Here is a 16,272-nt window from a genome sequence, read left to right as displayed (position 1 = left end):
CACTTGCCAGATAGGCACTGAGCCACTAAGCTATATCCCCAGCTTATCTGGAACAGATTAAATTCTACTCCTGAGCTGAATTAATTCAGTTCTATTTTATTGCATTTATTTACTTATTTATGTATTTATCTATGGTACCTGGAATTGAACTCAGAACCTGTGCCTCCCAGGCAAGTGCTTGTGCTGCTGAGCTATATCCCTGGCTCCTTTTCATTTTATTTTTTGATACTGGGAATCAAACTCAGGGTCTTGGGCTTGCCAGGCTATATTCCCAGACCATCTACTTTTATATTTTTGAAGTATTTCCATGGTAAGTGTTCTAGCTTATATTCCTTCCAACAATATAAAAAAGTTTGTTTTTTCTCACAACCTCTCCAGTATTTATTGATTCTGGGGTTTTTCATGATAGCCAATCTTGCTGGTATAAGATAAAGTCTTGGTGGTGTTTTGACTAGTGTTTTTATAATAAACAAAGATGTTGCACCTTTTTTCATGAAACTTTTACCCACTTTTACTTTTTTCTCTTAAGGTAGTTTATTCATTTAAATTGCCCACTTTTTGATTTGGTCTTTTATTTGGAGGAGGGGACTTTTTTTCAGTTCTTCACATATTCTCAATATTAGTTCTTTGAGAAATAGCTGATAAATAAATTTTTTCCTATTCTGTAGGTTGTCTTCTCCCTCTGTTGGTTGGTTGCTTTGCTGTCCAGATGCCTTTTAATATTATACAAACCTATTTGCTGATAGTGTCATTTCTTGTGCAAATGAGGTTCTGTTCACAGTGTTATTATCCTATATGTCTATGTCTTCAAGAGTTTTACCAATTTCACCTTCCAGTAGACTCAGTGTTCCTGTTCCTGATCTAGGAATGTTATTTATTTTACTTCATTTTAATACAGGATGAGGAACGTGGTTTTTTCCTACTTTTACATGTGAATAACTGCTTTTCCCAGTTATATCATTTATTAAAGTAGTTCTCTTTTCTCTGTGTATGTTTTGGCCTCGTTATGGAAGATCAAATGACTGAATATGCCTGGAGTTTAGTTGATCAGATGTCCATTTTTGTGATAATACCATTCTGTTTTTATCATTATGTCCTTATAACTACCTATTATCTTCATCAATTCAATTCAGATTGAATTGTGGTGCATCTTGCTTTGCTTTTATTGCTAAGGCTGGATTTCATTCTTCTGGCTATTTTCTAGTTTAATATAAATTTTAACATTGTTTTCTCTAGTTTCGTGAAGAATGCTCTTGGGATTACATTAAATCTATATATTACTTTTGTTATTATGTCCATTTTAGCCAATCCTATGTATCCAAAATAGGAGATGTCTTGTCATTGTCTGATATCCTTTCCAATCTCTTTTTCAGAGTTTCTTAATAATATAGTTTGTTACATAATACTATAGGTTTTATAGTATAGTACAGAGATTCTGTTCCTTGGTTAGGTTCATTTAATTATTTTAACCTATTGTCAGTGGGATTGTTCTAATTTCTTATTTTTTTATTGATTCATTTTGGGTGTCTGGGACCATTATTGATTTTTGTAATTGATTTGTATTCTGATACTTTTCTGAATTTGTTTATTAGATCTAAGTCTTCTGTTAGGATATCTTGAGTTTTCTAGGTAAAGAATTATATCAACTATAAATAAGGATATTTTGATTTTTTCCTTTTTATACATATACAGAAAACTTTTGTTTCTTTCTCTTGCATGTTTTCTCTGGATAGAGTTTGTAGTACTATATTGAAGAAAAGTGGCGTTATGGTTTGTGTTTGGATCACCCTCATCCTGCAAGCCTCATACAATCATGAAGGCAGCTGACTCTAGCATTTGTGATTGGTTTGTTGTCTAATGCTGGGATTGGCACTGTTAGCACTGTACCCATCCAGGGGCAGAGCCAGCATACCGTATAAGTGAGGGAAAGAGATTTGTTTTCCTCTCTTTTGGTCCTCTGCTCTTGTCATCGTGGCAAGCATGAATGGCTGCTCCAAATCCAGGCCACCCTGCCTTGGAGCCAGTTGAATATGGACTGAAACCTCCATAACCTTTAAACTAAGTAAGTCTTTCCTTATCTAAATTTAGGCATGAAGTATTTTGTCTCAACAATGAGAAAAATGTAACAAGACAAGTGGTAAGAGTCAAATCAGTCTTATTCCTCATTTTAGAGAAAATTATTCAGTTTTTCCTCATTTACTATGACGTTATACTACATGATGGTTTGTCATAGATGACTTTTATAGTATTAAGCAGATACAATTTACTTTGATTTACTTAGAAGATTAAGTAAATAGTCACGTTAAAGAGAAATGCATACTGATTTACAGTACTTTTCATACTTGAGAAAATGTACAGATAGAATTCTGAATTGCAACCTGACATACTTAGAATAAAAGAATGTGTGATTGCAAGTTAAACAATGACTTTATTGTTATTACATTTCCCCTTATTAATCATTTCCCCTTATTACTTTTTGGTAATGTAGAAATTTCGATCTTGTTATTTAAAAAATTCATACACCCTTTAGAAGTAAATTATGACAGATTTAAAAGAATTTGCATAAATTCTTTGGTATCCTAGAGTTTCAAACTGGTTTAAAATTGCCATGGTAGAAATAACATTTAAGTTATTTTTACTCATCCTTTAATAATAGTAGATGATTTGTCTAGCAAAGTTATGTTAATAAAATAATATTTGATATCTATATTGAATTCAGTTATCAGTGACTTTGAGAAGGGCATGGAGCAAGAATATAAATATAAGTTAAAATGAAACACTGTATGAACATTTTAGGTACTTACATTCTTGAGAACAAATTTGTAAAATTTATACCAGCATACATATGAATTTATTATATCTAAGGTCTTTATATCTTGGCTTTAAGCTATCCTTCAATGAATAAATACTTGTGAAGAGAAACTAATTGCAAAGACAAGAGAAAGAAATAGTAAAACCACCAGAAAAGGATCTCATTAATGTAGAGGAAAGGAAGCTGAGCCCAACTACTGCCTGTCTCCTATATTTTCTCTTAATCTTTATAATAACATGTGAGTTAGATTGTTTATCTGGTTGTTTTGTTTTCTTAAACAGAAAAATTAAATTCAGCAAAACTGAATAGTGTTTCAAGGTCATACTAGTAAATGCTAGACATGAGATTTTCCTTTGAAGATTTGCAGTTTCTAAAGTCAGGTGGACAATACGAATCTATGATGAAACTATGGATCTCAAGTCAAAAATGAGTAACTTGGAAATGAATCATACTTGCTTTTTTTTTTTTTTTTTTTTTTTTTTTGTCGTTTTCATTTTTATCGGTACCAGGGATCAAACTCACGACCACACACTTGCAAGGCAGGTGCTTATGCCGCTGAGCTTCTTTTTTAATCAAACATGTTTGGTAAAAGTGATGTTTCATGAGTCCCATTTTGCAAGGCAAACTTTAATGAATTCTAAATAGTTTGTAGTGTAGAATACCAAATTTCAATAATTTTTATTTTTTCATTCCTGAAATGAATGGGTAGATTATATTCTGGATATGAAACATTAAGATATAAAGTAGAAAATTAACAATTGATAATACCAAAATTTGAAAGAATTTGAAAGCCATTCTCGTAACATACTGAGTTAATATATTTTCCAATCATTCTTAAATGTATACTATAGTTGTGTTTTACCTATATGGGAACTCTAAGTACAGTAAAGTTAAAATTTACTATTGTGGACTGAATTCTATGCACCTAGAGGTTGCCAAATAACTACTCTCCTCCTATACAATATTTTAATACATATAAAATTAAGAAACATAAAGTATTCCTAAATATACTAAACTGACTCCAACACAATGCCTTAAAATCTGTAACACTGATATGCACAAATGCACATAGTGTATTGAGTCAAGGAGTAATTAATTATGCCAATGGATATAGTAGGCGAGAAAATAATTCCATATGTGGTTTCACCCTGAATTGGGCCTTGATTCATTAGTATAAAATACTTGTATACTTTAGAGAAAAGGTCACAAATGGGATTCAAATTAGATGGAAAAACCAAAATAAAAAATCAAAGTGGGGAAGATGTAGAAAAGTTAATAGAGATCGCAAGCAGTCTGAAGTGATGGTGAAAATTTACTTTTATGATTATACAGAAGCTATAAAGAAAACTGTTAATGCTCAAAAAGAATCACATTATTTTACGTTGCCCTAGAGATGATCAAAAGTAATTTAATTGCTGTATGTTTTACAAGTTTTAAACAGGATTTTGTATTTAAAAGTTAAGTGCTTTTCACAGGGTGGTAACGGATCAGACAGATGAGGGTTTGCACGATAGATAACTGTATAGGAAGGATTACAAAATAATACCAGAAACAATGAGAAAATTTAGGCAATTTTTGTGACTATGGGAAGAAGAGAATCCCCACATGAAAAATCCTCAGGTGACAATGTGAAGGTCTCTGATTTTCTGGATTTTAATAGTGAAGAAACAGAAAAAACTTAAGATGTAACCTATGGTTTGGGGCTTTGACATTGTATTGAATCAACAGTGGCATTGAATTGTTTAAAAGCTACCTATAGATGGAAGACTGAGACAGGAAGAGTAAGGAAACACATTCAAGTCCTATTAATTCAGTTTAGATGACTAAAGGACCTCCAAGCATAAAGGTTCAAGAGAAGTTGGGTATGTAATTCTAGAACTAAAAAAATGAGAGAGAAGTAGATGTGGTCATTCAATAAAAGCATGTTAGATAAGATAAAATTTTAAAAAGCTGACACAGAGATCACTTTTCTCTGTAAGGTAGTTCTCAAACTTTTATATGAGACTCAGATAATTTGGCAGTTTAATCACCTGAGAGTGCACTGTTTCTCTAAGAAAAGTTTAAAAATGGGCATCCAAGATTATTGTGGCAGCTACAAAAAAGTCATCAGGGAATAAAGCACTTTTTCTCTTTCTGATTCATTATCTTCGCTTTCTTGCCTTCATTATTATCAAGGTTTAATAAAACAATGTGCCTTATTTTAGATCTATCTAGGTTTTTTTTATATTATAGACAGTAAGAACAAAGAGAAACAAGGAAATACTTCATACAGTTTTTCTTATCTAAATAATCTTTTTGAGTGGTCTTGTAGAAAATGTCTTCCAGGGGCCATAGCTCAGCTCAGTGGCACAACACCTGCCTGGTAAGTGCGAGATTGTGAGTTGGATCTCCGATACAAAAAAAGAAAACATTTTTCTCAATGTTTATTTCATATATTATTAGGTAAAATTTAGTAACTGCAAGAAATGCTGTAATCTTTATAATTCTTACTTGATTTTGTAGTTAAATGTATCTTTACAAATTTTCCAAAGGAATATGTGCAATGAGAAAGTGAAAATTATAACTTAGAAAACTGAGTATTGAATATGCAGAAACAAAGAAAAGGTGATTTCATAAAAAAAGAATGAGAGAAAAAAGAAAACCGACACAAAAAAATGACAGATGTATAGACTTGAAGACCAGAGAAGAGTGATTTGCTGAAAAATTTTAGTGATTGTTTTGAGTAACACTTTTTATATATGCTTTGCAAGATAGCAGTAATTGAGAAATTTTTGAGTAAGAAGTGTCAGCAGAAAATGAACCAATAAAAAACTGGGATTGACTATGATGGCATAAAGTCTTAGGCAAATTTGAAGGAATAGAATTGGAGTAACAGTAGAAAGGTTAGCTCTAGAAGCAAAGAGCTTTCCTTTTGACCAGAGATAAAGATGAACTAAGATTTCATAACATTTAAAAACAGATGAGTGAGAATATAAAGAACTTCGTGGTGCTGGATCCCATATTTTCATAAAATAGAAGTAGTTTTTAGTTAAGGTTAAGATTTGAGTGTTCTACTCAAGTGTTATGCAAGTAACAGAACACAATAAAAATGTCCACCTCCTCAATCACTTTTCAGCAATGCTTAGAGGAAAACAAGCACCTAAATGAACAGCAATGCTTCGAGATGGTGAACAGAGATACTGTATACTAGACATCATTTAACCAGAGCCTGGTTTTAGGATGTTGCCTAAAACATGAAATCTGTCTCATCTTCAGTTCATCCTTAAATCACAAAGAAATGAATCTAATATTACTATCCAAATGCTATCTTCTCTCAAACAAGGGGATAAACAAATTTTTAACTGAAAAATGACAGAATAATAAAATGACTAAGTAATTAAACGTATTGCTGTGCTTCAGTTTCCATAGCTATCTTGATCAATGAATCTCCTAAATAAATAATAGAATAAAGGGATAACACTAAGAAAATTAAAATGTGCTTAGGTTCCCTGAAGACAGTCTGACAAATTCTTCATTAAGGACATTTAATGCCCTTATGCACAGCCCTTAGTTTCAAAATTATTGTACTTTGTGAAGGGAATCTTGTCATAGAGAAATATATATTGTTATCTTTGATTTTGTATATATTGAAAAGGAAATTCAGTAAGATAAAAAAAAATTAAACTTTAAACTCTTAAAGTTACCCTTTCTCAAAGTGTCATGCTTTTAGGACAGCAAATTCTTATTCTCCTTAAAACTGATTAATTATGTAAATGGAAGATTTTGTGAATTTCCATTAATGTGTTTATTTTTAATCTTTTAGCCTGAGGTAGATATGCTAAAACTGTGATTCTTAAAATTGGATAAATAAATGCAGGTAATCATTTGGGGGGAAAGATGGGAAAATCTAAAAATTTGCAGAGCTACTGCAACTCAGCCTTAGCAGAAATGAAGGAGCAGCGGGCAACAATGAAGCATGGTACATAGGGACAGCAATGATGTAGCTGTTGACCAAAAGAGCCACCAGAGCCTTCGGAACCAAGGCGATCGGGTCATGCAAAATAACAGCAGGTTAATGTGCTTGCCTTGCTGCAAGAAAGCATTGAGGGAATTAGTTAATGAGCTTTCTGAATGTAAATATTTGTAGGAATCCAAACCATGGGAAAAGCGATTTTAAAAATTAGCTGAAAGTTTTACAGAGAGAAAGGAAGGGGAGGTGTGAAACAGAAGGAGAAGCAAAAGAAATGGAAAGGGAAGAGGAGCAAAAGGAAAATAAAGGAGAAAAAGGGAAGGATGAAGTCAATTTTCAAATAACTTTAACTATATCCAGCATTTTTCTCTTATTTGTTTTAATACTACGCAGGAGGCATTTGGAAGGAATCAAATCTTAGTAATGTAAAGAATGCATATTGTTAAATTGTGTGGAACAGTGTTTGCTTTTATATTGTCATAAAGTGGAATAAGAAATTCTCTTGATGTCTGGAAAAACCTATATAATGAATTGGATTTTTTTTTAAAGAATGTTGATTGCGAGTTCCATCCAGTTGCAACACTTGGGAAGGAAACTTACAATCTATTTATATTACAACTATTTTCTCAAATTCATTTTTAAAACAAGGAACTAGATTAGCATGTTTTAAAGGTTTGTCCCAGTTCTCAAAGGTATCTAGGGGGAGAATCAGGACCAGAATCTAGGTCTAATTCTTTACTTCATTAGTCCAGAAGTCACCCCCTCTGACCTTACCACTGAGTGACAGGATAACTAGAGGCAGTATTAAAATACCCAGTTGGTGATGGTGGCTTCTTTTGTCATGGTCTAAAGAATGACATTGTTGGGCTGGGAATTTAGCTCAGCACATAAACACGTGCCTGGCAGGCATGAAGTTGTGAGTTCGAGCCCTAGTTCCAAAGAACAAAATGACATTGTCAGCATTAAGGAAGAAATTGAAAAGTGAGGGAAAATGCTGACTAAAATACAATATTGATGAATATTGACAATATTTAAGAATACCTAACAAATTTTTGTAAATGAGGGACAAACAGGAAACCAACAATAGGAAAACTACTAGATCCTAATTTAGGAAACTTGTTTTGATTATAACCTGTATAGGTAAGTTTCATCATCAATTTATAAATTAATGTTTGGGATAAAATGACTCATTTGATTCTTACCATCTCAGAATTTCTGATATTACATTCTTTACTGTACTTTTCCATTTCCAGTTTATACTCAAAGTATTTCTTTCAGTAACAATGGGCAAATTACATTATTACTTTCAAGAGAGTATTATTTAGTTTTTATTTAACAGGGTAATTCTACAAATTTGCTAAATCTGCATCAGTAAGAATAAGATTTGATGCTTCAAGAACCACCCACTAATTACAAATAAGAGAAATAATATAGGTGCATATTAGTAGTGTTATTATTCATGATTTTGGTGTTCTTTTGACATAGTTTTATTGAGATTGCTGTGATATTCTTGGGTAGTGAGAGGAATAATCTGTTTGGGAAATTAGGTACATAAAGTACATAACATAAAACATCAAGATGAAGCATAAACAAATAAAGGTAAATATTAGAAGGAAAGAAATGGCTAGGTAAAGGAACTAAACTATAAATCTAATGTGAGAGTCTCCACTATTAAATTTACTTCTTTCAATAATTTCTGCATTCTTGTTCAAATAATGAATAGTTATGTATTATTCAAAAGGGCATATTGAAATCTAACACACACACACATGAGTTTAAACTTAAATAGAAGAGTACTTCTATGCTACAGAAAAAGAATTGTTAGGAATCTGTAGAGAAGAAGAGAAGAAATTAATTATGCCCACTACATTAACCAGTCTGAACCATAAAAGTTCAAAGAGGGAAAAGGAGAGTCCATGGAAATGAGCAAGAAGAATTTGACCTTTGGGAGGTGGAGCCAGATAATTTCCCACTCAGACCAAGCAGTGAAGGGAAATAGCAGAGCTGGATACAGTCATTCTGCAGTTCATGTGTGTATAGAAAACTGGGAGCAAAAACATGGAAAAGGAAGGAAAATTCAAGGATCTAAAGATTCTAGATACAGGACAGTAAAGTGTGATGTTAAGGTCCATGAAGTCATAGATGAAATCAGAATTAAAGGCAGCTGGGAAAAACAAAACAAAACAAAAAAAAATCACAAGATGGCGTAGATGAATGAGATGTACAGTTACAAAAGTAAGCATTTTAGGTCTGATCACGTACTACAGTGAAGCATGGTCCATAATCTAAAGTTATACTGATTAAAATCACAGGATAAAATCTCCTGTGAGGGTGTATGCATGTATGTTCCCTAATCAAATCAATGCAATTCTTCATGGTGGTTAGTGAAGTCTGAATGACACTAATAACAAATCAATAACTGCAAGTAATAAATAGTAAATGTTGGCTTTTTATTATTTTACCTATTCCAACATTTGGATTGTTGGCCCTTATTGACATTTGAGGACTACATAATTATTTGTTAGTGGAGATGCTTTGTACCTTATAAAATATTTAATAGTATCCCTGGATTCTATTATTCTATGATGCTGTAGCATGTTCCTTATCTGGAAGTTGAGCAATACTAGGATTATTGGCTGATAACAACTCATAGCTGTTCCTTTTTCTCAATTGTACTTGAACAGGAGTTAAAAGTATCTATCTGTTTATGCATCGCCATCCCGGCATGCCCTGGCAGCCTATAGCTAGTAACTGGCATAGAGGACACAAAAGATTATACTCCTTACTTCAGAGGGAGCCAACTTGACTGTGTAATTTCATAGCTCTCTATGAGAACAGGCCAAAGCTAGTCTGACTGAGATGTATATTCACATTGGTTGTAGTCTGGCCTTCAGCATACTGCATACGCAAGTTTCTCTCAGGCACGTTTTGTAGGCACCCACTAGAGAGATAAATGATAGCATCATTGTTCCCTTTGCCATCACTTGCTTCATGGATGGGAAAGAGGTGACAGGACAATTTGCTCAATACGTTTATTGACATACTCATATATATTCTTTTAACTTCTCAACAGTGCTACAAATAAATTTGTGGTATGTTGGTGACAAGAAAACAAAGGCTACTAAATGAATATAACTTACCAAGTGGCACCCAGTTAGTAAATGATGGGAGAAAATATGAATCCAGGGTCGAGTTTTGGCACTTTGTGTCATTCTACTCTAACAGGTATTTATTCTCATTTACTTTCCCTGAAACAGTACAGAGATGAGTAGGCAAGGCCCTTGTTTTTCAGGAGTTCATTTAGAAAGAACAAGTAAAATCTAACAATACATAAGGAGTTGTACTTTACAAATAGACTTTGTATTCTACCTGTTTTTGAAAAATTAGAAAAGCAATGAAAACATAAAATTTATAAATTAGACTTAAGAAACAGATCTTGATTTCTGAAAATGACACAGACATTTATACTTAATCTTTTGGCTTAGGTAAGCATATTAAACTGCAAATTAATAAGTAATTTAATCAAATATCTGTTGTTTCTCCTGATAAATAAAATAGATGTTTATTTAGATGGAAATGTATTTTATCAGTCTTTAAATATAAAGACAAAGTGGTTTAATTATTGAGCAGTCATTTGTAAATAATGGAAGGGATCTAAACTTTAGGGTCTTTGAGGGACACATGTACAAATGAGCAATTTTTTTACACTAACCATCAATGAAACTTGAAGTTAAACATTGAACTTCAGTTCAGAGAAGGCTTTTCAGCAGGGAGCTATAATAATATAGTCTGGAAATGCTGCTTTCTAATGATCTAGCAGCTGATCACAAAAATAATACTGACAAGCCTAAGGGAATAAGTGCATTAAGTCTTTTCTTTGCAGTATTAGATGTCTCAGGAAAACTTTTGGTCAAGGTCAGATCCCAGGCAATTTGTGGCTAAATCTTCTGATAACATTCAGTGTTTTTAGAAAGAGATATACAGCCTTGATATGTTGTCCATATACTGTATGAATGTTGAACAATTCGTTTTCTTGTGTTTGTCTATGTATGTGTGCATGTGGTGTGTATTGGTGTAACATGCATATGACATTGCTTCTTATTGTGGATAACCAAACTGATCAGCTCTGATAAAAGTTTTAGGAACCTCACTTTTAGTTTCTTTTTAAAATGGATATATTTTTAGGCAATTAATATGTAATACATTCATTTTGGGGAATTGGTATACACACTTACACACATATATGATATCTTGATCATTTTGACCCCTACCTTTCCTCCCCACTTCCTTTCCTGTAATACTCTTTCCTATCTTGAGAACACTCATTCCTCTTACACATAGAAATGATTATTTGTAGTCCAGTCTCAGTTTCTGCATAACATAGCAAAGGAAAAAATTGACTACAACTCAAAATAAAATGTAGAAGTTTTGCTATTAGCAACACTAAATGAGTCAACTTAATCTGCACTGTGCTATGGTAACAAGTCCCAATTTTGAATAATTTAAAAGGTTTTTGTGTTTTTTACTTTTGTTCTAATTTAGATTTGATACTGGTAAGTGAGGAATGTTTCTCTACGTTGGTATTTGGGGACCAAGACATGTAAAATTTATGAGATCACCGTGAGACCTCTATCAGCTCATACAAATGAAAAAATGGCAGAAGCATGACTCATTGACTAGATAAACCACTTCCCAGAGAGAAATGAAATTTATGTTATATGCTTAGCATAATGCCTAGCACAGAGCAGGTGTGCTTTGAATATTATTTTTCTTAGTAGTAGAAGGACGATCATAATAATGGTAACAGTATTAGCTAATATAGGATAATGTAAACTGCACAAAAAGTGATATTATCCACTGAAACAGTTAATCTCACTGCTATATAAGTTACATCAAATTAAAGTTAAAGGAAGAAAGACATGCTAATGCCTTTAGTATGATTATTCTTTTCCTATCATAAAGCTCTTTACTGTCCATCTTCGTTGTATCAACATCACTTTATATAGGCTTTGAGAAAAGTTATGGCTTATGTCTTGATATCTTTCAAAAGCCTCACACAGTGATGAGTGAGGTAGTTCAGTAATGGCTTGATTTAGAATATGTGATGCTGGGATTAAGAGGGCATCACCCTTGGTGTGACTGGCACTCACCATAATTAGTGGGGTAACCTTGGAAAAATATGAGGAACAAAAGGAGGTCCTGCTCTAACTTGCTGCTTGCTGCTTCACTGCTGGCTGCCATCCCCCTGCTATACTTTGCCATGGATTGATTCTCTTTTATGATGCCCCTCTGTCACGTTACCGTACCTTAAAACCAGCTGACTATGGACTGAAACCTCAACAAACTGTGAGCAAAATTAATCTTTCACCCTTTAATTTGTAGATATTGAGTACTTTTTTTTCAGCACAGAGCATTCTCTGTGCTGAAAAAGACAAGAAAAAATAATCATCTTTACTTTTGTACCAGCATGAGAATTAGGTTCACACATGGTTGATGAGAATACATGAATGATATAGAATTAAATTCTCTCTATTAAATCTAGTACAGATAAAAGCTCATTAGATATAGTAGGACTTTAACTTACATATTGTCAATCCTAATAGAGATATTTACCACTTATTTTTAAAAATTGATATTTTATTCAGTATATAGGAATTTATAAAACGTCATATGTATAGAATTATTCAGTTAAAAAACAGCATTTCAAGTAGCCTGAATTTCAAAAAAAAGTACCTTGGACAAAATTAACATTTTTGATTGCATGGAGTTTTAAGATATTGGGCAAAAAAATGTAGCTCATAGCATTGAAGAAATGTTGAAAGTAATACATAATTAATATATAATAGGTATTTGGAAAATAGGTGCTAACAATCTGAATCAAAGTAAGTACTCTGATTCAAATAGTCTGAAGCATTTCACGGAAAAGATTTCATTAAATAATTAAAAAATTAAAATAATTTAGACAGTAAAATATTCTATAAAACTGATCTAAACTATAAATTGTTTTAAATTTCACTTAATCCTGTTAATAATGATTCACAAAAGATGTATTTGGATTAAGAAACAGTGTAAGTATAAATTTATGTAATTAACATTTTACCATCATACATTTTTGTGTATGTGAGAGGACAAATAAGTGAAAGAGGGGCAGACACAGACTGAGGGAGAAAGAGTGTATGCTATGACTAAGTTTTGTTAAGATAAAACTTCTATGCCACTGTATAGAGTTAAAGGAATAGGGGGCAATATATGTGTGCTGCATGTAAATGTAATTCATACTTACATTAATTTTGTATATACAATATTAAGGTTTTATGTATAAATGTATGCCTATATCCATGTAAGTAAAATTGAGCTCTGGATAATGCTAGGCATTAAATTTTGAAATGCTTTTAATCTTTACGTATCCTTACCAAAAAATGCCTGTGAAATTGCTAGTATTATTACTGTTTTATAAATAGGGAAACTGGAACTTAGGGGTTGAGAAATTTATCCAACTTCACAAAGCTAATGAAAGTCACAGTGAAATCTTGCACACCATCTTCTGATTCTGAAGTGTGGACCTTAATGTTATTGCCAAGTACAAAGCTGCAAAACTAAATGGAAATTGGCCAGAGCTGGATATCATAGCTCTCTCTTTGATCATATAAGGCATATTTCTATGAAAATGTTCTTGTTCTTCAATGTGTAATAAGTAAAAGTAGTCATATGACACTGATAACTAACATCTATTGATCATTTAAGAATAAACAGAAGTGGTGTTTAAATCCCTTATACATATTAATCTTAATATTAATGAAGAAAGTTTCATTATTATTCCCAACTTATAGCTGAGAAATAAGGCTTGAAGATCCCAAGTACCGAAACAAAAGTCTTTTATCTCTTTTTCTTTCTACCTGCGTCATCTGTCTCCCTTTTGTTCAAAAAGATTGCAGCCCCCAATATTCAGCAAAAATGAATTTTAGATCACAAAGATAAAATTTGTGTGTATTTGTGTGTGTGTTTTACAAAAGATGACATCCCATATTTCTAACACTGTCATTGATGTAAACAATTGTATGCACACCAGAATCATCATTGAAGCCCTTCCCACATCTTCTAAAAATGGAATTTAAATAAAATTTTAGAGGACAAAATTTTGTACTAACTCTTTATGAGCTATCAAGTCAACTCTTCCATAAAAAAAACATTTAAGGCATTTCTTCCCATAGTCAGTCACTGAGAATTAAAGCTAAAATGCTTATGCTTAATTCAGGGCAAAACTTTTCTATAAAAACATCACTGATATTTTTATGGTCATAACAAGTCTAAATATTTTTCACAATTGAACCAACAAAACTTTTGAACTTTTGGTGACTTCAATGCTCTTGTCTTCTCTTTTGTTGTAAATATAAATAAATATGCATGTTTTATATATTTATATTTTTCTATATACATATTTATGTATATGTATACTTATATTTATAAATATATAGTAAATGTATGCACATTCCTGATTACTGCTATCTCTTTGACCTTTATGTAGTCTCTTTTGTGTTTTAAGCAATTAGAGTCTTTGAAACAAGTCTCCCCTTTGTACCATTTAATTTAATTAGACCTTACCATTGAGCTCTTGCTGAGTCAATATTTAGTTCCTTGTCTATTTCCCTGGGACTATCTAAAACTTCTCATACGTTAGCTAAATAGCTTAATATGCAGGGACATATGAGATGAATGCCTTATTTTGCATTCTGTCTCTTATACAATATCCAGGGGATGCTGCTATAAACTTCATTTTGCATTCCACTTTGATTGCACTACTCCATGGTTGACACAGTAATTCATTTTTCTGGATGATAGTTACACTGGAACAGAAGGAAGAGAAATCCTTGGCATTGTCTCACGAATTTCATTTGTAGGGCTGTTTTCCTAATGTAGCATTTTCAAATAGTCCCATTATGCATCTGCTTCTCCACCTGTGAAGCACTGACCATGCCAGGTGTAATACCATGAATGACATAATTTTGTCTAATGGCATTAAGTGCATCAAAATATGTTGCAAAGTAAAGGAAAGGTGACATATGGAGCGCCAGAGGAACTCCAGGTTGTTTCTCTTTGCAGAAATCAGTGCAAATATTAAGGGTGTTTGTGATCTGTTAGGAAGGGTAATTTGAAAGCTTCAAATGGTGGCCTACTAATTTGTACAAGAGTACTGAACAATCCTTCAGGATTAGGGGCTTCTCAAGAAGGACTTTATTTTAGCAACAATTCTTAGAGACACTTATACAAGGACTATTTGTGAAAATATAAAACATGCATACATATTCACATGCACGCACTAGTATTATACACTCATTCTTTGTTCCTATTACAAATTGGTGGCATAAATTAGTTCTTCTAAAAACATAATAATTTACACCTGGTTTTAAATTTAAATAGTAAGCATAATAAATAACTTTTGAATCCTGATATTTTTAAAGTATTAAATTTAATATGAAACATATTGTCAAATTATTAGATAATGTTGCATTTTTTATTTCCAGTTTACAAATAATGGCCTTGGTCTCATGAAAGTTTAATAATTTGTTAATGCTCATGTAACTACTATAAGATGAAACCAGAGAGTGAGCCCAGTTTGTTTTTACTCCAAAGTTCACTTGTATTCTTTATAAAGACTCTTGTCATATAAACAGATGAAATCATATAATAAGGACCTGTTCTTTAATGTCATGGTTTATGTTGGTGGCCCCTAGGCTTCATGTGTTTGCATTATGTATTGGTGATTGGTTTATTGTCTAGCTTGGAATGATCTTGTCAGTGCTACACCCATGTAAGGGTGGAGCCAGCATATAATGTAATGGCAGGAAAAAGGTGTACCTCTTTTTTTTTTTTATTTTTTGCTAGTTTTTATTTTTCTGTTTTGTAGCTACTATCAACTGCAGCCCTACCATGCCACTGTATCTTGGAACCAACTGAATATGGACTAAAATCTCCAAAAACTATAAGAAATAAACCTTCCCTTTCCCAGCATGGGCATCAGGTATTTTGTCTCAGCGACAAGTAAAAAATAACTAAGACCAAATTTGGTACCAGAAGTGGGGTCATTTGTTGTGACTATACCTGACCATGTTTTTCAAGAGGCTTTGGAAATGGCTTGTGGGCAGAGTTTGGAAAGGTTTGGACATGTCACCTGGATGTATAGAGCTGGAGAAGTTTAGGACTGCTCTATAGAGGAGATTCTGGTCAGAACTCAGGAGATCAAAAGGCTGCTGATGATAAAGACCAGGCTTGGAGGTTTCTGCTGGAAAGGACTGCATTGGTTGTTTGACTCCCTGTGATGTGTGTTATGGCTTGGCAGAAAGATTGTCTGAATTTTTCTCATTCCCAGAGACTTTGCCTGAGACTGGGATTAAGGGCAATGGACTGATTAATCTGGCAAAGAAAATTTCAAGGCAATCAAATATTGAGGCAGTGGCATTGCTATTGTTGGGGGCTTTTAGCCAAATATATGTTGCAAATCAGGAGCAAAGAT

At 32.8% G+C, this 16,272-nt stretch overlaps 1 protein-coding gene across 7 annotated transcripts in view; it reads left to right on the top strand.

Annotated features, from left to right (window-relative positions):
* Positions 1-16,272, top strand: part of Ctnna3 (catenin alpha 3) — a 1,637,747-nt gene that overhangs the window by 1,591,910 nt on the left and 29,565 nt on the right. The window lies entirely within an intron of this gene.

This window comes from Cavia porcellus, unplaced genomic scaffold (assembly GCF_034190915.1).
Source record: "Cavia porcellus strain 051 isolate PalLab524CR breed Dunkin Hartley unplaced genomic scaffold, mCavPor4.1 scaffold_28, whole genome shotgun sequence".
In the NCBI taxonomy this organism is placed as follows: Eukaryota; Metazoa; Chordata; class Mammalia; order Rodentia; family Caviidae; genus Cavia; species Cavia porcellus.
The sequence above is the reverse complement of the archived record's forward strand: the minus strand, read 5'-3'. Positions and strand labels throughout refer to the sequence as shown.